General features: G+C 47.4%; 1 protein-coding gene across 1 annotated transcript in view; it reads right to left on the bottom strand.

Moving 5' to 3' along the window:
* Positions 1-23007, bottom strand: part of LOC147635886 (plant viral-response family protein) — a 74619-nt gene that overhangs the window by 37279 nt on the left and 14333 nt on the right. The gene's annotated exons all lie outside the window — the stretch shown is intronic.

Genomic DNA, 23007 nt, shown 5'->3' with positions numbered 1-23007 from the left:
TTAGATAACCCTCTTTGATCACAAAGGAGGCATGTCCATGACCAGCCATCAAATCAATCCAAATAGTGGCAAAATCAGCATCCATATGATACAAATCACACATGGCAGAGTGGGTCGTGAAGAGCTTATGAGCTCCCCCCCTCGCTTGCGCCCCCCCCCCCCCCCCCCCCCCCCCCCCCCCCCGGCGCATTTCAGCACCCCCCCCTCTCCCCTCGCGTTGTTTGTGGCGCTCCCCCCTCTCTCGCTTCTCTTTCCTTCACCCTGCCCTGCACACCCCCCCCCCCCTTCCTTGGCGCCTCAATCTCCTCCCACTCCTTTTTTGCCACTTTCCTTCGCCCCCCTAGCATGTCCCACCCTTTTTAAGAGCAGCCCCCCCCCTTTTTTTTTCTGTCGTCCTTTTTATTCTCTGCCTCTCTCCTTTTCTTCCCTCCCGTGCAAGTTGGTGCTTTCAAGCTCTTTGGGGATTTTGCTCTATTCAGCAAGCTTCGGCCTATTCTGGTCTCCAAACTCCATGGCAGCCGCTCCGTCATCCCTGACCGAGGCCGTCGTTGCTTGCATTTCCTTCTCCGAAGTGGATCTTCAGATTCTTGCCACGATTGTTGCCTCACTTGAGGCCTCCACCTACGCGCGGACAGTTCAGGGATCTTTTACAAGCGAGCCTCGTTGGCGAACCTGCAAAGATCACCGATATTCACCCTATGGGGCGCGGATACTACCAGGTGGAGTTCGACTCGCCCCATCGGTGTCAGACCGAGTCATGCAGCTAAGTCCCCTTGCATTGCGTACGGCACAAGCCTTCATTGCATGGTGGAAGAACTGCTTCGATCCAGCATCTGACCCTCTGGCTGGCATTTCGGGCTTCCCAGTGACAGTTTGTTTCCCAGGCCTTAGGAAGGAGTACCTTCCTCTTCTCCCATTGGTGGTGCCATCAGGAGAGTGATGGAGTCCCCTCCCCCCCCCCACTGCTACCTTGGCCCTTGCACAAGCAGTTGAGATTCCATCCCTCCGCATCTGTGTAGCCCTGTGTAGCCTTGCTGGAGTCTGTGCCGCATTGTGTATCTATTTCTAGCCTCCGAGGCGACCCCATACAACAACGCGTGGAGTATTCAGGCCTTCTAGGTCAATGCTTCATTTGCAAGCAAATGGGTCATTTACCCAGAGCTTTCCCTCGGTGGCAGTCCAAGAGACCACCTCCAGTGGTTCCTCCCCCCGTTTCTCGTGTTGATCCCCACCAGGGGGCAAGGAGAGAGACAAGCCCTAAGGCAACGAAGCACCAAGCCTTGACTACAGACAACCCAGCTACTGGCGAGTGGTAGACGGTTGACCTGCACCACCCAGGCCACCAGCGAGCGCCGCCGCCACGTGCGCCAGGATGGTAGAGATTAGGAGGATTCGGTTCTGTTAGAGAACCGTTATGAGCATTTATCTCAACATTTTCCCATTGGTGACGCGCCCAGTCTTAGAGCGGACCCCTCCGGCCCTGCCAATATGGCAGCCGATCCCTCGTCTAGAACCACCCCCCCCCCCCGACATCGAGTGTTCTGTGAGGCCGGCCGGACTCTCTAAGCCCCCGGTAGGCCCCTCCCCGCAGCCTTCCTCTCCAATGGATCTCTCACAGCAGCACCCCTCCCCAGCCTCTCTGCCCTCCCTCGCCACCTCCCCCCCTCCTCTCCCATCCTCGACACCGGCTCTACCCGTACTCTGCCCCACCCTCATCATCCGAGCCCTCCCTCCCCCCTCCATCCGCCTCTCCAAAGCACTCTTGTCGCCCCCCAGCAGTCCCTGACCTGGAGCGGAGGCAGCCAACGGGTTTCGTCCATCGCTTGATTCATTGATTTTCTGAGCCGGTAGAGATGACCATTGCCGCCTCCCCAGTGAGGGCTCTCCCGCCCAAGACCCCAAATGGGGGCCCCATGATCTTGGGACAACCTGTGGACTATACTTTCTTCCGATGTCTGCCGACGGAAGGGACCGGCATGTTTGAAGAGACAGTAGCCCCTATTCGGGTATGTGTGGTTTTTCACCACTCCAGGCCCTCTACGCCAGATAACGGTGCGATGATCTTCTCCTTTCCCTTCAGTGCAGCCCCGAAGACGGAGTGGGATCCCAAGTTGGTGGCAGCTACCATATCCAGGGACAGGCAGTCGAGCTCTCCCACCATCTCCCCGATCTTCGCATCATCGACATTCTCACCCATTTTTGGCCTTTGGCTAGGATGGAGCTTGGAGGTTCAGCCCATCGAGGCCAGGACGAGGAGATGGTAGCCTCCAGCCTAGAGGTGTTGCTTTTGGTATTCATGCATACTTCTATCACGGAACCTCTTCCCCCTTCTTACAAATACCTCCATTGTGATCGATGGAGTCCGGAGTATTCATATGCTTGCGCTTGGACAGAGTGGCATCACATGGTGGACAGGATTAGTGCCCACCTGGGGCACCTTTGTCCCCGCACGGATTGTGACTATTCCGTGTCTAAACCCTAGCCCAAGACTCAACAAGTGGAGGGCAGTTCCGCTAGTGCCGCATCACACAGAGATTGATATGCGGATTGTTTCATGGAACGTTCAAGGTTTAGGGAGGGCTCAGTGCTTTCACAAACGAGGTGTCCTCAGAGGCGAGCTTCAGAGAGCCATAGTTGGGGGACCCATAAACATTTTATTCCTCTAGGAGCATCACCTTTCAGTGGGGCGCACCCGCCGATGCAAGAAGATTCCTCTAGGCAGGAGTCACACTTTCTGGTCCCTGTCCTTCGGCCTCTCTGGGACGCAGAGAGGTGTGTGTATTTCTGTCAGTGAGCAGTTGTTGACGGCAGTTACTGGCTTAGGAGTCATAGTCTCGGGGCGTGCACAGTGGATTATCGTTTTGATCGGACAGGATAGCATTGGCCTCCTCAATGTTTATGCTCCGAATGCCGTTGTAGGTAGAGCCCCCCTCCCTTAGGCTGATTTTTTGGTGCTTGGGCGGTGACTTTAACATGATAGAGGCAACAGAGGACAGACTTGGAGGTGGAACGGCCACAGTCAGGAGCCGAGTATTCGGCCACGAGGCAGGTGGTTCCCCCTTCTCTTCGGTCATTCTTATTGACACCATTCACTATGAGGACTTGGCGGAGGCATTGGCAGCACTTCCCAAGGACAAATGCCTGGGGGCGGACGGGCTTCCAGTCTCTTTCTTTCTTGGTCATTGGGACCTCATGGAAGGCGGGCTTTGAGCTGCCTTCAATGAGATTATGATCACAGGGGCCATGCTAGAGAGGCTCTCAAAGGGCTTGATTCACTTGATTCCCAAGGAGGGTGGTGACAAATTGGAGATCCGGTAGTGGAGACCCATCACTCTTCTAGAGACAGCCTATAAGATATTGGCCAAGGCCATCAGTAGGAGACTTTAGCCTTTTCTTCCAAACTTGATCCATGACACTCAAACTGGCTTTGTTTAGGATCGAACATTTTGGACAACCTTTTTTCCTTCTGGGAGGTGACAACTTCGGCCAGGATGCGACAAAACGACCTCATTGTGCTACTCCTTGACTTTGAGAAAGCTTATGATAGGGTGGATTGGAGCTTTCTGGAGTGCACAATGAGCAAGATGGGATCCCCATGGAGTGGATTCATGGAGTCTCAAGACTTTACTCAGACTCACACAACCAGGTTCTCATTCAAGGAGCCCGTGACGACAAATTCCCCCTTTTTCCCGCTCAGTTAGACAGGGCTATCCTCTGGCACCGTACCTCTTCCTATTCGTCACCGAGGCCATGAGTAGTTTTCTCCCCGCCCAGGAGACCATCCTTCAAGGATTGCGTCTTCCCCTCCGCACGCAGGAGGAGTTGCTGGACTCAGAGTTTGCAGATGAGAGAGCAGCTTTCCTTGCAGGAGACGTGGGGAATCTCCATAGATTTGTGGAGGCGATCAATATTTTTTGCCGCGCAGCAAGAGAGCAGATCAACTGGCACAAGTCGTGTGGTTTTTGGGTAGGCTCAGCACCCACCCCAACTTGGCGACCAGTTGAGACTTTCTAGTGGATCCTAAGGGGCACTCCAGTTCGTTATCTCAGTTGCCAGGTTGGCATTGATATCTCTCCCAAGGAGCAGCTTGCCCCGCTTCTTCTTAGTATTCGGAAGAAGCTTTTATATTGGAGCTAGACGAGGCTCTCCCTAGCAGGCAAAGTGGTGGTGGTGAACCAAGTACTTCTAGCCACCATGTGGTACATCACTTCGTGCTCGGCCTTTTCTTAGGCATGTATTGACCAGGTACAGCGATTGATCTGAAACTTCTTATGGGCCGGCAGTGATGGGAGGCTAGCTAGGGCCAAGGCGGCATGGAGACTGATCATTCAGTCACGTCGCAGAGGGGAGCTAGGCCTCATCGGCCCTGCTATCTAGAGCCGTGCCCTACTGGGTAAGCTGATTGTTAGAGGACTCCTTCCCGGTGGTGAGCCCTGGAAGGATTTCCTATTGGCCCGGATTTCAGCCCCCACTCCAAGTCTTGGGGGCCCTTAGCCGCAGAGTACCAAATGGCTATTCACAAAGATGCGAGCCCGTGGTTTTAGCCCAACTTTTGAGGACAGATTTGCAGCCAGTTTACTTCATGCTTGGGATCATCTCAGGCCAACACTCAGACAGATAGCTTTAGTTGCCTCAGAGGAGCGGCTTCAGCAACCTTTGGTCTAGAACCCCATGATCCATTTACCCAATGGCCACATGTTAGGGGCCCGACCACATGTATCTTGGGGCACCTTGAGCATGGGACCAGCCAGGTCTCTTGGAGATTGGATTGTACACAAGCAACTACAGACAAGGATCCAAGGTAGAGATAGGCTCAGCATCGACATTGACTCAGCTATCCCTAAGGAGTGGCTAACTCCTATCCCAATCGCAACCCCCCAGTGTGTTTACCAGATACGTTATCCTCGGTGGCGATCCACGGAGCAAATGAGGACAGTGGTCTACTCACTTTTCCTATTGGATCCCATGGCAGACTAGAGAGATCTGAGCTTCCCAAGGAGGATTTTAGTGAGTGCACCTTGCAGAGGGTGAGGGTGATTAGTTTTCGAGCATGGGAATGGCACATAGACCCAACACCGGCCAAGGTGGCTAGGGAGAGATTATGGCCGTTATGGATATGGGAGTGCCGACCTCTCACACGCCTTTAGTGGGACCCGGGAGATTGGACTTTGGCATGATCCCGCGAATTGGGAGGAGACTCTGGATGCCCCCTTCTTTGCATATACAGCGCGGCTAGGCCGCAGGATCCAGATGCCTCAGATAGATGGCACACCGGCAACAGCAAGACATTGGCAGTCTTAGTGCCTATCATAGCGCTTCCTTTCAGATTTTTTAAGAGAGGCTTTGGGACAGCTTTCGGCCTAGAAAGATTACCCTCTTTCTTTTGTTGATGGCACAAAGGAGTTTGGCGGTCGGTACTTGGCTGGCAGTTGGAGGTCGGCCAGCAGCTTGCCCGCGTTGCGGCCACCCTCAAGAGTCTCAAAGACATTGCCTTTGGGATTGCTCGAAGGCTCAACAGATTTGGCAGCAGATTTGCTATGGACAAGGCATCGACCCGGATCATTACATGGGGCACTGTCGCTTGGGCCACAAAGGCTGGAGTGGTCAGGACTTATGAGAAGGATGGGGGAGGGCTAGCCCTTCAGGTCTCTCACCATCGTATTGCAGCAGTACCACAAAGATGGGAGATTTGCAGTAGCAAGTAGGCTGGCACATTTGGCATGCTAGATGCAGCAAGGCCATCAAGGACACCCACACTCCGCCAGCTGAGACCATCAAGAGCATACGACTCAATATCATTCACACTCTCTACAGTCAGTGGGGGAAGTTAATAGGGAGGTTCTAGAATCTAACCGCATGTGGAAGCGGCGGAAAGCTTTCTTGAGGCTTTGGAGGCCTGGCCCTTTCCTCACAGATAGAGGCGGTGACCCCATTCGGCATTACAGACCACCTATGTGGTTGTCCCCCACCCCCCCCCCCCTATATGAGATGGCCTTCTCCTCGCAGAGCGGCCAGCCGAAGAAGTGTCTCTTCCCCTTTTGATCATTTGCTTTTTGCCCTTAAAAGAGGCGAGCTCGTTTTTTAGCCCTTCGCGGTTGTATCTAGCCCTTTGTGTTTGTTTTTTCATTAACTAATATAAGGATCTTCTTCCCGAAAAATAAAAAATAAAAAATCACACATGGCAGACAAGTCTCAATGAGAGACAACCGAGATAGCTACATACGGCTTTCATGACAATGCATCTACCACTACATTCTTCTTTCCTAGGGTGTGCAAGATCTGAAAATGAAACATAGAGAGGAAATTGGCCATCCTTTGACAATTTAGTTTGGGTAAGCAAATACCTCCAACTCTGGTGATCTGAATTAGCTCCAAGAAGGTAATGTTTCTTGCATGAATTACAACCAAGAGCTCTATGCCGAGAGAGAGCTTTGCATCATGCAGTCTACAACTCTCATAAGCCATAGCATGTCCCTCTTGATTTAAGACAGCTCATATTTCCAGATGCATCGCATTCCACACTGAACGGCTTTTGCAAATCCGGAACGATCAACATTGGACCATGTGTAGTTGCATCTTTTAATTTGAGGAATGCACCTCTCCTCTCAACATCAATCCATTTAAATATATCCTTCTTCTTTGTCAAGTTATGCAAAGGAGAAGCAATCCAAAGTGCCGAATGAACCTGCGGCAGTAAGAGCATAGCCCAACAAAACTACCAATCTCATGTACCAATCTCAATTCAGGCCAATTTCAAATTGCATCTATCTTTAGAGGATCCATCCACACTCCGTCTTTGAACGCAATATGCCCACGATAGTGTAGCTCTATGCTCTTCTTTGTTCTTTGAGAAGACTAGGATGCCGTCAAAGAAGACACCTGTAAATTTCCTGTACCCACAGAACATGTGATCCATCATTCTATTGAATGTGGCTAGGACATTCATAAGACCTAAAGGCATAATAAGATACTCATAAGGCCCAAAACGCGGAATGTCTACACCAACAAAAAATTGCAGCTCATGTTACATGTGCTGTGCATGCAAATTTTCAGCCGGCAATGGCATTTGACATACATTTTGACCACTGCAATAAACATTGCATTCTTCATGAGCTACATAGTACACCTACAAGGCGTGAAGTCACCGATGGTTCCTCCCTAATTGTATGAGGATTCATCCTCAATTCAAGCCAAGTCTACACGTGTTGCATCCCTCAGTTGCATGTGCAACTCTTGAGCTATCACTGCCATGGAATGATCCATAAATGATTCAACTTTCTTGGCCTTCAAACGATCATGTACCAATGGATCCTGGCGGTAGAGCTTCAATTCTTCTTCTTGTGCATAAAGAAGAGCCTGAATACGAGTAAGTTCGGCTCTTAAGACTATAAGCTCTCCTTCCTTCATTTTCTCTTCACCGCGAGATGACTGTTCCACATGATCTTGTTTCCTAGTATGCAACACATGAGTATGTTCTTCTTCAAATCAAGAACTTTGAATATTATTATTAATATTTAACAAAGAAAAAGCAAAGAGGCAAAAGCAAGAAAAATAAAACAAAAGCAAGGCAAGACAAAAGCATGGACCCCCATCAAGTATATAAGGAGCTTGTACCCTCTTGGTGAGGCATAGAAAGTACTCGTGGAGATTTTCGAAGGAGATCTTGTGAAGATTCATCATCATCGTCATCTTCCCCCTCTACTGTTAAGCTTTTAGCTTAATTAAACATGATTAAAATATCTTAATGCTTAAATACTTGAGTAAACATGAGACAAAGAGCGGAAAGCTGTGTTGTTTGCATTGAGACACAAGGCCTTGTTAAATAGGGCCTGAAGAGGTACAAATGAAGAGGCACATCCCTGATGAAAGGGTGTGACTCTTGAATAAATAGTTATGTCCTTTAGACGTAGAGATGTGTCCTTTGATCAATAGATGTGTCCCTTTGAAGAGATGTGTCCTTTGGTGATGACCCATGTGAAGAGTTGTGACCCTTCACTGGTGTCCCTTCAATGATTAAGAGTAATTAAGGATAATTAAGGGTAGTGAAGAGAGATTAAGTCACAATCGTGACATTCCCTCCCACTTAAAATAAGACTCCGGCTACATAAGAGACTTATGCTGAAGATCTTCGTCATTAGACCATTTATGCTTGTGGTGAAGCTTGCACTAAGAAATATTGAAGACGTTTCCTCTATTGTCTTGCTGTCGTGCTTTAAATGCTAAATCCCAAGTTGTAGCATCATTCTTTAATGTCTTCTTCTTTGTCTGCTTCCAAATGTTGGCCTTGAAGTTGACTTGGCTATATTGCAATGTAGAAAAATCTGAAGGTTCAACCATGAAATCTCTCGATGATACTTGATTAGTATCTGTTGAACTGTTCCGCTTCATAGTAGTAAAGTACTCATCAAGGTTGTTAAAAGAATGCTTGAAATTCTCTGCAGTGTTGAAAACTTCATCCTCTTGCTTGATATCGATTGTGTCATCCCATGTGGTTAAGGTTGAAACAAGTGTTATATCCGCTTTTGTAATCTCTGTGTCTTCAAAGAAGTCCATCGTCGGTGACTCATCATCTTGAGATAAAGAATCCAAGGTCTTTTCAACATCATCTTGCTGCTCTTCTGAAGTCATGCTGGAAGAATCCTCAATGTTGTCATCAATTGACTCAATAAAGTTTGTCATATCTGTGTCAAGGTTAGGACTAACATGAAGTGCATGAGCTACTACATCTTTTCCTTTTGAATTATCGGAGCAGTCTTCTGAAGTTGAAGATTCCACATTACGGTTTTGAGAAGCATTGGGTCGTTTAGGACATTCAAACCATGTATGGTTGCCATTACAAAGTGTGCACAATCTTGTCTTTTGTTGTTCACAAGAAGGTGAAGCTATTGCAGGACGAGGAGTGCGAGTTTGGTCACGTCCATAGTCCTGTCCACGATCAAATGCACGTGGTTGAAGTAACTGTTGACGTTGAGAATGATTTAAAGATAACCCTTCTTGTCGGCGAGGTTGCTGTGAATGATGTTGCCAAGGGGAGTTGGGTCGGAATTGAAAGTTGTCCTAGGAGGATTGTTGATAACTTTCACGAGCCATAAGTGAACCATTGCCATAATAACCTTAAGAGGCCGATGTTTGAGAATTTGGATTCAGATCCACTACACGCTCGGCATAATGAATGGCAGTAACAAGGTCAACAAGGTTGTAATTTTGCACATCGGTACGAAGTGTGGGATTTAAACCTTCAATGAAGGCATGAAGCTCCTGGGGACAAAGAATCAATCTCCAGTATCAAATTTCTTTGTTTTACTAGCTTGCAAAAGACGATAAAGAGTCTTAAAATCATCACCTTCCACCTCAGGGGGAATGTTGTCTTCATTGTCTAGTACCGATGCTGTAATGTCGACTGTTGGTACAGAACTCGTATGAGAATGGCGATCCGTCTGCAACTGTTGGATCTGAGAAGCCAATGTGGCCATGGACTCTTGAAGTTGTTGTTGAAACTGTTGCTACATCTGCTGCAAAGCCTGCTCCCAATCCGCTGGAGATGGATTGCCAGGCTGGTGGGTTTGGTCCTCCATAGTAGTAGGCTGAGATAAAGACTCTGCAAATTGAGGCTCCAGGGTTCTGGCTGTTGACGCCTTTGGGCCCCAGTGAGAAGAATCATTAGCAAGTAGGGGGAGCAGATACATTATGTGAATTGGAGAAGGTAGGTTACAAGCTGGCGAGGCTGTTAGAGACCATACTGCATTTCAGAGATCGATTGCAGATCCTAACCTTTATCTCTTTCGAGAACGCGGCATGGTTACGATTATCATCCTTTATGTTGATGATCTCATTCTCACCGGCGGTCATGTGGAGCACATTGGTGTGACGAAGGCTGACTTGTCAAAGGAGTTTGAGATGACCGACTTAGGCTTACTCCACTTCTTCTTGGGATTGGAGATCTGGCAGACCCAAAGGGGGTTTTTTGTCTCTCAGCAACGATATGTTCATGAGTTGCTTGAGGCCTTTGGGATGGAGAAGTGCAAGCCTGTTACTTCGCAGGTTGAGGTTTTTTTATAAAGCAAGCCCCTAGTTTTTTTTTTTTAAGCAGGGAGTTTTTTTTTGTGAAAAAAAAAACGAGGCTTGTGGCAGCCCACATCGGGATTGCACCTTGCTGATGGGGACCCCTTTGGGGTGAGGAGGGGACCCCTTTGGGGTGAGGAACCCCAAGTTTTTGGGGTTGTTTCCCATGCAGGCACGCATGACGTGTGTGCACGCACTCATGCAGATGCAGGGCAGTCTAGCAAAGCCGCACATGCCACAGCCATCCGTGTTACCAGAGGTCTACCACACGCAGCAAAAGGTTGTGGACAGCCACATGTAGGTTGTCCGGATAGAGGCGTACGATCATCAGTGGGCTGCCCTACAGCAGCAAGTGATGGCGACATGTTTATCTACGATCTCTCTTCAGATTCTTCTCTCTCCAAGATGTCTAGGTTGTGTAAGGGACTTTGTGGTGTACTTGCGAGCTTCGGATGCACATGCTTCGTTCTATCTCAGTTTTGGACCAGCATGTTATGAGGTATGTGTTTGTTTTTCACATGCAAGGAACATGCAAGATAGGGTTTAACAATAAAAGCAATGTTGTACTGTATTATGCAAGTACACATGTTTATTCTAGGGTACACATGGGAGTTTTTACTCCAAGAACTTCACGGACACACACACACACACACGAGTTAGTCATGGACTTGTACCATGCAAGACATAGACCCAATACCCTACAGATACTGGAATGACCATTGTTTTCGTTGTTGGGCGTTGATAGAGGCAAGAGTTATTTGCATATGTAGGATTGAGGAATAGTTGACCACACATTGACACCGTGGCTACATGGATATTTGATAGAGAGCATCCAGATTAAGTTTACATGTTGGGATTAACTGTCAGATTGCCTCACAAGACGGTTATGCGACAATACCCAATATGTACCTTTTCAGCCTTACAGTCCTTAAGGTTTTGATAGTCCTCTAGTTTTATGTCCATAGCAAGAGTGTGTACATCTAGATATTCACGCTATTCCAAGTGTAGCCGCCTATTCTTATACCAAGACTATTGAATCATGGTTATTCAAGAACTTGCACTATGCACATATATTTTTGGAAGCAAGTTTTGGTTTCCAAGATTTTTTGGGTTTAGACTAATGCTTTGACTGGGGGACGCTCGTCAAGGTTGTTCTTCTTTGTGTACACAGATGTCTAATCCCTGGACCGAGTTATGATCACTAGTCTCACTTGGAGTTCTTCCTTTCAAGAACTTGTTTTAGTTTGTGGCACAGGGTCAGCCTTTGGCATTTATTGTTTCTGATAGATCGCGATAGGTCCACAAACTGGTGTTTTGTAGCAATCATAGCATGGGTATGGGGTGTATCATGGTAGTATGGGACGCCATGCCCATCGCATGTCCGAGGCTACACCAGATCGTCAAGACTTCATTCGGACTCTGTGCCTGCAAACACAAGGCTATCTCAACATTTTTTTGGATAGATACTTTACTTTTGATACATATAGTTATGATAGATGCTAGCTTGCGTCATAACCAGGTCTGTTGGAACAATTGTTCCTTTCATGTCCACGGTACTCATAGACTTTCCGAGGTCTGTTTGGGAAGTTAAGACTTCCGAGGTGACAAAGCACAGATTGATGATCTTTTCTAGAAGATCGGTTCTTCTCTTGTTTGCGAAGAGACTACTGTTGTGTTCTACTTGGTTCAGGCTTCAGCAGTAGGTTCTAGGTTTTCCAGTTTTGTGGTTTTTTCCAAACCAGATTTATAGAGGACATCAAGATGAAAGCATGGTAGTCAAATGGAAGATAGTTTTGGTTTCAGGATAACTCTTTAGAACAGCGATTGCTTACCTTTGGTATTGGTAGCATTGTCAGCTTCGAGTTACCCAGATGATCCATTTGCTCCAGATTAGGCTTTTGTGACTAGGAATTGACGCACATGTCATGTTACTTGAGCAAGTCGATCTCTTAGTCAGATTGTCCTTGAGACTATTGGTTTCAACCAATAGAGGGTGTTTCTCTAGTGTTGCGAGTGTGACAACTTCTTCTTGAGTTCTTTTTCTTGAGCTCAAGAGTGAGCTCTTTTGAGGAAGGGAAGTATGTCATGTGCACGCTAGGGACAGGCAAATTAGCGAGCTGGAGTGTGATATGTTGTGGGCGGACATGTGCTTTTTGGTCCCCTATTGATAGTGTGTGCTTTTTGGGCGTTCCTTCCCTATTTATTGGGGGGAGGGGTACCAATTGGGCACACACCGACACATGGGACACAAGAGTGCAGAGCGTGTGGAGCGGGAGCACCATCGCACAGGAGGCCGTCGTCCTTGGGGGACGACCCCGGGCCCTCAAGAGTCTCAACGACATTGTCTTTGGGATTGCCCAAAGGCTCAGCAGGTTTGGCAGCAACGGATTCTCTGCATCTTCACGATGGACAAGGCCTCGACCCGGATCATTATGAAACCGATCCCGTCAAGTGGGAAAGACTCCGTTGGACACCCACACGCTTAATAGCACAACTTTAAAACCACAAATTTGAAATGGACAACTTTAAAACAACTTGAAATTAAATGAACAGAAATGGAAAGATGGACACCAGCACTGGGGCCGGAACGGGCCGACCCCCCCCTCAATATATGATATATTTATTGGGAGTATTTAATGAATACAATGCTCCATGGGTTCTGAGAACCAGATAATGTCCATGTACATATGAAAACAGTACCAAACAAGTAGGCTCGGATTTCGATGTAGAAAACTCGAAGCAGATCGACCACTAGTGTGGTCCAATCGCTACGGTCCTGTGCTTTCACTGGACTCCGCAGAGAGCACCACACTGGTGTTCCGAGACCACGCACAGACAGGCGCTCTCGTACTAACGCCTGGCTCTCCCGATCTCAGCACCTTTGGACCGAGGTTCGCCCATATAGCTTGGACAACCCGGCATCGAACGGGTGTAGGCCGAGCGGGACGAATCTTTTACCAGATTTAAAACATATAATACTTTACTCAAATCTGAAAATCACTTACTTGTAGATGGTTGATATGAAACCAATACTTGTAGTATGATGAAGTCTTCCAGGTGATGCGAAGTCCCTTTGATGAAGACTCAGTCGCCTCGTGGTGAACCACCAAGGCAAGTTCCACCACAAAGGGCACAGCCGCCTGCTGTGAGAGAGAGAAACTTCCACTTGCAAGAGAGGAGAGAGTCAATACACAGCTACCAGTATAGATTATAACCGCCAGCAAGGGGGTACAGAAAGTACACAGCCTGCAACAAGAAGGTACAGCCTGCAGTACGGAGGGTACAGAGGCTGTTGCAGCCAGTCGCTTGTGGAAAAACAAACGTAGGAGAGGTGTAGGGCAGCCACCAGGGAGTACAGTCGTAGCAGAGGGTACAGAAAGTACACAGCCTGCAGCAAGTAGGTACAGCCTGCAGAAAACTGGCGCAGCCACCTGTATGGAGGAAGTGCCGCCACTGTGCAGGGAAGGAGAAGTAGCCGCCAGCAGGGTATAGTCACCTGTATGAGCAGCAGCCTGTAGGGCGGATGCAATGGTATAGCAGCCAGCCGCCTGCAATGAGTGCTAGCCGCCTGTAGAAGAGGAGGCGCAGCCAGCAGCAGAGACAACAGAAGCAGTCGCCTGTAGAATACGTGCGCCAGAGATACCACGGGGAGAGTTGCCGGTTGGTGGAAATCAACGCCAAAGAGAAAAACGATTGATTCCACGCTTGAAGGAGAAAACCTTTTTAATAAAATTTAATGTGGAGATAACCTTAGTGTTGTCCACGATTGCATGTGGGGGATTAGTGGGGGTAGGTGACCATGCCCACCCCCACACTCACTTAAAAGTGAGGCTCCCCACCTTGGCCCCAAAGTGGGTGCCCAAAGGGGGTGCCCACTTTTAAATAAGTGTGAACCCCTAACCTTATAAATCAAAGGGTTAGAATTTAAAACATTAAAACAACATGTACCATATACTTACCACCTGTTCACATGCACTGAAACTCGTCAGAATACAGGGCAGACTTCACGACTCACTGGCAGGCGTCCCCGCTCAGTAAGTAACACGTCAGGCAGGCAAACACACGAATACATGTCATGCGAAAACAGTTTCAAACATGCAAAATATGTGTGCATGTGCAAATAGTAACATGGACATATCTCCCGTTCATGGAACATGTACAAAATATCTGTCGGCACAAAACTGGCTCGACATAAAACATAAAAACCTAGTCTTCCTATGGAGTGACAGTCCCATAGGTAAGACACAGTTCCAGGCACAAGTTTCCCTAGGTGTGACAGTCCCATAGGTAAAACACGGCACGAATACTGGCTCTTCCATGGCGTGACAGTCCCATGGATCGAACACAGTCCAGGTCATACACGGGTGGCACTGATCTGGCTCCCGTCCATACGACACCATCCTGCTAACACACGGGTGGCACCAGTCTGGCTCCCGTCCATGTCAGCAAAATACTGGCCTCTTCACACGAGACACTGGCCTGGCCTCAAGTGAACGAGACGCAAAAACTAGGAATGGACCAAATGGTCGGCCAATTGGTGACATCCCCCCGGGCTTCTAAAGAGTTGACCTCAACTTAAAAGCCTCAAGATATGCCTGCAACAATTGCAGATAATCTGCAAAATAATCCTCATTTACCCATTTGGCATCAATAGGCAAATAATTCTTAAACTTCACAAGGTATCTCCTGGAAAGCTTTCCTGCAGGTAGCTTTCTCTCCTTGTGAAAAACAATTTGTTCTGGCTGGAGGATCTCCTCAAGCTCTTCAATCTCTGGCGGATCTTCTGTGACAGGCTCATCAGGATCTGGCCCCACATATTTCCGAAATAGACTCACATGAAAAGCATTGTGAATCTTCCAATGACTAGGTAGAGCAAGCCTGTAGGACACTTCATTGATTTTGTGAATCACCTTGAAGGGTCCATAATAGCGAGGAGAAAGCTTAGGATATGATCCTTCTCGTCCTGGCCTCTTCCGAAGCCTAGCCTTCTCAAATTTCAGCAATACCCAATCACCTTCTTTGACTTCCATGTCCCTTCTATGCTTGTCAGCAGCCTTTTTATGCTTATCCTGAGATCTTGCAATGGCTGTCCGCACCTGACCAAAGGCAACATCCAAGTCACGAACATATTCATCAGCTGCAAAAATCTCATCCTTTGTACGAAGGATGGGTGGTAAGACCACTCTGCCATAAATAATCTCAAACGGAGCCTTTCCTGTGGAAGCATGGATCGTATTGTTGTAGGCAAACTCAACAAGTGGAAGATACTTCTCCCATGCACTCTTTTGATCTGCCACATAACACTTCAACAAATCCAACACAGCTGAATTTGCAGCTTCACTTTGGCCATCCGTTTGGGGATGATAAGCTGATGAAAACTCAAGCTTAGTACCCATATTATCAAACAAAGCCCTCCAAAATAGGCTTGTAGTCCTGGGATCTCTATCCCCAACAATGGATTTAGGCATACCATGATGCTTAAAAATATTAGCAAGAAAAAGCTTTACCATATGATCAGCTTTGATGGTTTTCTTGACGGGCAAGAAGTGAGCTTGCTTGCTAAACCTGTCCACAATAGTCCAAATAGCGTCATTCCCATGCTGGGATCTAGGCAAATCCATAATAAAATCCATCGTGATACTTTCCCAAGGTTGCGAGGGAATAGGCAATGGCTGAAGCAAACCTGGAGGCTTTTGCCTGTCAAATTTCACCTTTTGGCAAGTGATACATGCACGCACATAAGCCTCAATGTCTTTACGCATGCTTGGCCAAAAGAAATACCTCTGAATCATGCGAGTAGTAGGCATAATACCTCTATGACCAGCATAAGGTGGAGCATGACATTCGTCCATAACCTTTGGACGCAAATCCTTCACCACACATAGGCAATTATCCTTCATTAGATAACCCTCATTGATAACATAAGAGGCATGTGAATGACCAGCCATCAAATCAGTCCATATATGGCAAAAATCAGCATCCAAATGATACAAATCTCTCATAGCAGATAGATCTCCATGAGAGGCCACTGAGACTGCAGCAATATAAGGCCTCCTAGATAGTGCATCGGCCACGACATTTTTCTTTCCTGGAGTATGCACAATCTGAAAATGAAACATGGAAAGAAAATTCGCCATTCTCATTTGCTTCTCTGAAAGCTTGGTTTGAGATAGAAAGTATCCCAAGCTTTGATGATCTGTCTTGACCACAAATTCAGCCCCAAGAAGGTAGTGTTTCCAAATCTTTAAGGCGTGAATTACAGCCAAGAGCTCTTTCTCATAGATATCCATATGAAGCTCAGCATCATGCAAACGACGGCTCTCGTATGCAACTGCATGCCCTTCTTGATTTAGGACAGCTCCTATGCAATCACCACAAGCATCACATTCAACCACGAATGACTTGTGCAAGTCAGGAACAATCAATACTGGACCACATATGATCGCATGCTTGAGCTGCAAGAAAGCATCCTGTTCCTTTGAAGTCCATTTGAAAACAGTTTTCTTCTTCGTGAGATCATGTAGAGGAGTGGCAATCATAGCAAAATGCCTTATGAAACGCCTGTAATACGAACATAATCCCAGAAAACTACGTACTTGATGTACGTTTTGCAATTCGGGCCAATTCCGGATAGTTTCTATCTTTGCAGGATCCATTGTAACTCCATCCTTGGATACAATATGTCCCAGATAATGAATCTCTGAAAGGAAAAACACTTTTCTTGGCATTGACGAAAAGTCTATGCTTTCGCAACTCTTCGAACACTGTGACCAAATGAGTTCTGTGTTCCTGCTCATTCTTGGAGAAAACCAAGATATCATCAAAGAAGACTCCTGTAAACTTGCGATGGGATCGGAATATCCTATCCATCATACGATTAAAAGTAGCAGGAGCATTGGTGAGACCAAAAGGCATTACCAAGAATTCATATAATCCGAAGGCTGTCCTGAATGCAGTCTTATGGACATCTTGTGGCACCACTCGGATCTGGTGATAACCACTCTTCAAATCAAGTCTGCTAAACCAAGCTGAACCATCAAGCTTATCCAAGATATCATCAATACGTGGAATAGGAAATCTGTTCTTGATGGTAAGCTTGTTCAAAGCTCTATAGTCCACACACATACGGAATGATCCGTCCTTCTTTTGAACAAGAAGTACAGGAGAGCAGTAAGGTGAGGAACTGGGCTGAACCAAACCTTTCTCTAAAAGCTCGTTTACCTGCTTCATAATTTCTTCTTGTTGTGCAGCACTCACTCGGTATGCGGGTTTGTTAGGAGGAGAACTACCTGGCACAAGATCTATGCAATGATCTTCGGGCCTTTGGGGAGGTAATTCACCTGGCAATGAGTCAGCAAAACAGTCTTTGAATGCATTAAGAAAATTCAGCCTATCATTAGACATAGCATCCACATTTTGATGATTTGGCACAAGACTATCACGCACAAAAACCAAGTACGCTGAAAGACTCTTTTTCATTGCTTTATTAATTTGGATGTGTGATACAACTGGGATGGAATCCCCTTCTTTGCCAGCATCAATAAAATGCATGCGGCCTTTATGCATAAAAGAAATCATATTAGACTTGTAGTCTTTGCGGGGCTCAAGCCTATGATGCCACGGCTTGCCCAACAATACATCACATCCATTCAGAGGAGCAACTAAGAAATGCTCATTGTCAAGGTAGCTCTGTATATGAATACGCAACTTCCCAATCAAAGGGGTAACCTGCACCTCTTTACCAATAAATGCAGCTTCGGCTTCAATCTGAGGTCCCATGTTTTCAACCTCAATACCCAATGCAGCTGCCATTTGCATAGAGATGAAATTGTCAGTTGCACAGTCATCAAACATAAAGAGTGCGGGCTGATCCTTGATATGCCCCCAAGCCTTGCAAACCATTCTCTCTTTAGCATCATGACCTGTATTACCTTGCACATCAGGAACTGCATGAACATTTGCTTTGGTGTGCTTGTCCTCGTGCTTTGGTTTGCGATCTGGGCATTGCCGAAACATGTGGTCTTTGCTACCACAAGAAAAGCATTTTCCATCCTTAGCATATTGCTCTCTTTGCTCCGGGGTTAATCCAAATTTGTTCTTTCTTGGGCCCTGTTCTTTATTTTCAGCTTTACCACCCTTGTAGGACTCCCGGAAGTTCTTTTTAGATGGCTGTCCGCCCTTTTGCTGATTTGGGGCAGCCTTGTCCTTCGCCTTGGAACCTCCTTGATCCTGCTTGATCTTGAGCACCAATTGCTCCGTAGCAAGGGCAGAAGCTGTGAGTTGCTGCAACGTATGTTTTGGGTGCAATTCAATACCCGATCTATATGCAGGTTGCAATCCAGAACGAAACTTCCTCTTTCTTTCCTCCTCAGAGATTAGCATGAAGGGAGTCACTTCCAGCAACACTTTCCAAAATTTGTTAACATACTGTTGCACACTCTCGTTATCTTTTTGTTCCAGCCTATCCCACTTTTGAGTGAGAGTTTGCTCTGCATTGGGTGGCAAGAACTGAGCATAAAATCTATCTTTGAATTCCTTCCAAGTAGAGATGGGATCCTTGGTGATCTTTTCAGTGATCCACCAATGGGCAGCAGTGCCTTTTAGAAACATGCTAGCATGGCGCACCTTCGACTTTTCTGAAAAGTCCTCATCGCTAAAAGCAATGTCGAACTGTGCCACAAACGCTAACACCTTAGAAGCATCATGTTCACCATGAAAGACATCAAATTTGACAGATTTATCACCTGCTTTGAACTCCTTGAGCTTCCTGGCATGAGGCTCGTGGTCCTCTCTTTTTCTTTTCCCCTTATCCAACGGGGTAGCCCTGTCTGCATGGGCTCCAGGGGCCGTCAAAGAAGCTTCATGGGGCACGGTGGCATGTGCTCCACGAACTCGAAGCTCAGATGCATGTGACTTACCTGCATATGGCATGGTCTCTCCATGAGACAACTCAGAAGGCAAAATTTTTCTGGAAGCAGACCTGTCACCATGAGATACATATCTTGCATGCATGTGACTTTCGTGCCCTCCATGAGCACTGGCATACATAAATCTGTCAGGCTTAGTGCCTTGGGGAGAGGATGCATGTCGAGAGGTGACAGTCACCTCTTCCTTTTGCATAAAAGATTTCAGCCTCTGGGATGCAGGATCTCCATGCTTTAAACAAGGTGGATTTCTGAATTTTAGCTCTCCGTCATCCCCCTCTTTGATATCACCTTTGCGAAGGAGATAGGCAAGTGCCAACTCCCTTGGTTTCTTGCCCACTTCACGAGCCATTGATTCAAAGGTTACATCAACCATAGCATCAGCCTTCCTGGCTTCAATAGCACTTTGCAGATGAGGATCTTCATGCAAAAACTTCAATTCTTGCTCTTGAGCCTGCAAAAGTTTTCTCATATGTTCCATTTCAGCCCTCATAGCATCAGGGTCTTGTTCAAGCATAACTGTCTTTCCTGGAGACAGTTGACCTTTGGATTCACTATCCATAACCCTTTCAAGGGGCTTGTGTCTACCTCGCAGGGCATCAGACCCACGAGAAGCACTAGAGGGACCCCTCGAATTTGGTACTTCCAAAGGGTTGCCTTGGCTGTCCATTGTGTTCAAAGTATGCTAAAAGCGGGATGTCCAGTACACAGGTTCGTTTCCCCACTAGGAAGAGGGAAACAACCGTGCTCTGATACCAATGAAACCGATCCCGTCAAGTGGGAAAGACTCCGTTGGACACCCACACGCTTAATAGCACAACTTTAAAACCACAAATTTGAAATGGACAACTTTAAAACAACTTGAAATTAAATGAACAGAAATGGAAAGATGGACACCAGCACTGGGGCCGGAACGGGCCGACCCCCCCCTCAATATATGATATATTTATTGGGAGTATTTAATGAATACAATGCTCCATGGGTTCTGAGAACCAGATAATGTCCATGTACATATGAAAACAGTACCAAACAAGTAGGCTCGGATTTCGATGTAGAAAACTCGAAGCAGATCGACCACTAGTGTGGTCCAATCGCTACGGTCCTGTGCTTTCACTGGACTCCGCAGAGAGCACCACACTGGTGTTCCGAGACCACGCACAGACAGGCGCTCTCGTACTAACGCCTGGCTCTCCCGATCTCAGCACCTTTGGACCGAGGTTCGCCCATATAGCTTGGACAACCCGGCATCGAACGGGTGTAGGCCGAGCGGGACGAATCTTTTACCAGATTTAAAACATATAATACTTTACTCAAATCTGAAAATCACTTACTTGTAGATGGTTGATATGAAACCAATACTTGTAGTATGATGAAGTCTTCCAGGTGATGCGAAGTCCCTTTGATGAAGACTCAGTCGCCTCGTGGTGAACCACCAAGGCAAGTTCCACCACAAAGGGCACAGCCGCCTGCTGTGAGAGAGAGAAACTTCCACTTGCAAGAGAGGAGAGAGTCAATACACAGCTACCAGTATAGATTATAACCACCAGCAAGGGGGTACAGAAAGTACACAGCCTGCAACAAGAAGGTACAGCCTGCAGTACGGAGGGTACAGAGGCTGTTGCAGCCAGTCGCTTGTGGAAAAACAAACGTAGGAGAGGTGTAGGGCAGCCACCAGGGAGTACAGTCGTAGCAGAGGGTACAGAAAGTACACAGCCTGCAGCAAGTAGGTACAGCCTGCAGAAAACTGGCGCAGCCACCTGTATGGAGGAAGTGCCGCCACTGTGCAGGGAAGGAGAAGTAGCCGCCAGCAGGGTATAGTCACCTGTATGAGCAGCAGCCTGTAGGGCGGATGCAATGGTATAGCAGCCAGCCGCCTGCAATGAGTGCTAGCCGCCTGTAGAAGAGGAGGCGCAGCCAGCAGCAGAGACAACAGAAGCAGTCGCCTGTAGAATACGTGCGCCAGAGATACCACGGGGAGAGTTGCCGGTTGGTGGAAATCAACGCCAAAGAGAAAAACGATTGATTCCACGCTTGAAGGAGAAAACCTTTTTAATAAAATTTAATGTGGAGATAACCTTAGTGTTGTCCACGATTGCATGTGGGGGATTAGTGGGGGTAGGTGACCATGCCCACCCCCACACTCACTTAAAAGTGAGGCTCCCCACCTTGGCCCCAAAGTGGGTGCCCAAAGGGGGTGCCCACTTTTAAATAAGTGTGAACCCCTAACCTTATAAATCAAAGGGTTAGAATTTAAAACATTAAAACAACATGTACCATATACTTACCACCTGTTCACATGCACTGAAACTCGTCAGAATACAGGGCAGACTTCACGACTCACTGGCAGGCGTCCCCGCTCAGTAAGTAACACGTCAGGCAGGCAAACACACGAATACATGTCATGCGAAAACAGTTTCAAACATGCAAAATATGTGTGCATGTGCAAATAGTAACATGGACATATCTCCCGTTCATGGAACATGTACAAAATATCTGTCGGCACAAAACTGGCTCGACATAAAACATAAAAACCTAGTCTTCCTATGGAGTGACAGTCCCATAGGTAAGACACAGTTCCAGGCACGAGTTTCCCTAGGTGTGACAGTCCCATAGGTAAAACACGGCACGAATACTGGCTCTTCCATGGCGTGACAGTCCCATGGATCGAACACAGTCCAGGTCATACACGGGTGGCACTGATCTGGCTCCCGTCCATACGACACCATCCTGCTAACACACGGGTGGCACCAGTCTGGCTCCCGTCCATGTCAGCAAAATACTGGCCTCTTCACACGAGACACTGGCCTGGCCTCAAGTGAACGAGACGCAAAAACTAGGAATGGACCAAATGGTCGGCCAATTGGTGACACATTACATGGGGCACCATCACTTGGGCCACAGAGACTGAGGTTGTCAGGGCTTATGAGGAGGATGGTGGGGGACTAGCCCTTCAGGTTTCTCACCTCCACATTTCGGCAGTACAAGTCATAGCCCCATCTACTGACCACTGGAGACCGGGCTCATGCCAAAGATGGGAGATTTGCAGTAGCATTGCAGCCTGGCACATACGGCGAGCTAGATGCAGCAAAGCCATAGAGGGTACCCACACTTTGCCTACGGAGTCCATCAGCAACATTTGCCTCGACATCATCCATACCCTCTGCGGTCAGTGGGGAAAGTTGCAAGGTGGCTGCTGTGACCACATGTGAAAGTGGCAGGAAGCTTTCTTGAGGCTCTAGCAGCCTGGCCTTTTCTCACCGATAGAGGTGATTATACAACTTGGCATTACACACCACCTGTGTGGTTATATCCCCCCCCCTCCCCCTATATGAGATACCCTTCTCCTCATAGAGTGGCCACCCGGACGGGAAGTGCATCTTTCTCCACCTTTTGATTATTTTATCCCCACCCTATATATGAGGCAAGTTTGTATCTAGTCCTTCATGGTTGTATTTAGCCCATTGTGACTGTTTTTCATTAACTGATAGAAGGATCTTTTTCTCAAGGAGCGCGCGGGGGGGGGGGGGAGTCTTCATGATGGAAGTGTTTGGAATGTTGAAAGCTTCAATTTCTCGCGATCCTTCGCGAGACACGAGTCTTTAAGTGGTTGTATAGAACCTTAGGAAAGCTTCCCCTATGGTTCAGCTTGAGAAAGGAAGGCTGAAATTAGGGTTTTCAGCCAAAAGACCAGAAATCACAACAAATAAAAGGACTGTTTTGCTAAATTTGAGCCATTGGGAGTGTATAGAAGAGTGAATACAGCCTGGAAACACTCTTGGAAGCTTGGAAAACACTTTAACAAGCTTGGATATGGTGTAGGGAAGGAGAAAGTGCAAAAAATACAGCAATAAACCCTCTTGAAGTGGGCGCCAACTTTTAGAGAGAGAGAGAAGAGAGATAATGAGATGTCCACCCTGAGTGTCAGGTAAAGAGGGAAGGTGAGTTGGGGTCCAAGCTGGGATTGGCACATGACTGGTTGCTCTCTTTGAACAAAGGGATAAGGTCTGGGCAATGGACATTG

The sequence above is a fragment of the Cibotium barometz genome, chromosome 8 (assembly GCF_041138505.1).
Source record: "Cibotium barometz isolate CiBa-2024 chromosome 8, ASM4113850v1, whole genome shotgun sequence".
NCBI lineage: Eukaryota > Viridiplantae > Streptophyta > Polypodiopsida > Cyatheales > Cibotiaceae > Cibotium > Cibotium barometz.
The sequence above is the reverse complement of the archived record's forward strand: the minus strand, read 5'-3'. Positions and strand labels throughout refer to the sequence as shown.